We start from the raw sequence: 393 nt of genomic DNA, 5'->3' as shown, positions 1-393 counted from the left end.
ACGGTTATTGGCCTCTGGGCTGTGAGCACACGTTGCTGGTTCATGTTGAGCTTCTCATCCACCAGCACCCCAAGTCCTTCTCATTGGGGCTGCCTGAAAATGAACCTTTATTTTCTACTCTCTTTATTCACACAGTTCCTAAAAGCAGAGATCAACCTAAATACTGTCTAAATCCAGAGCCCTGGCATTGCCAGTTGTGATATTACTTAGAAAAGACCAATTGGCTTTGCCAGGGCTGTTCATTTTGTGTAACTTTATGAAATGATGAGCAATGCTCTCCCATCCCCTCGCAGGGGAGATAGCTGCAGGTTACAGCAGAAAGCGGAGTGTTACATGATCAGCTCAGATAGGAACATGGAAATGAGTGTGGTAGAGTGATGTGGAGTTAGGTTG

Source organism: Antrostomus carolinensis, unplaced genomic scaffold (assembly GCF_000700745.2).
Source record: "Antrostomus carolinensis isolate BGI_N321 unplaced genomic scaffold, ASM70074v2 scaffold22983, whole genome shotgun sequence".
NCBI lineage: Eukaryota > Metazoa > Chordata > Aves > Caprimulgiformes > Caprimulgidae > Antrostomus > Antrostomus carolinensis.
Note: the sequence above shows the minus strand (reverse complement) of the source record.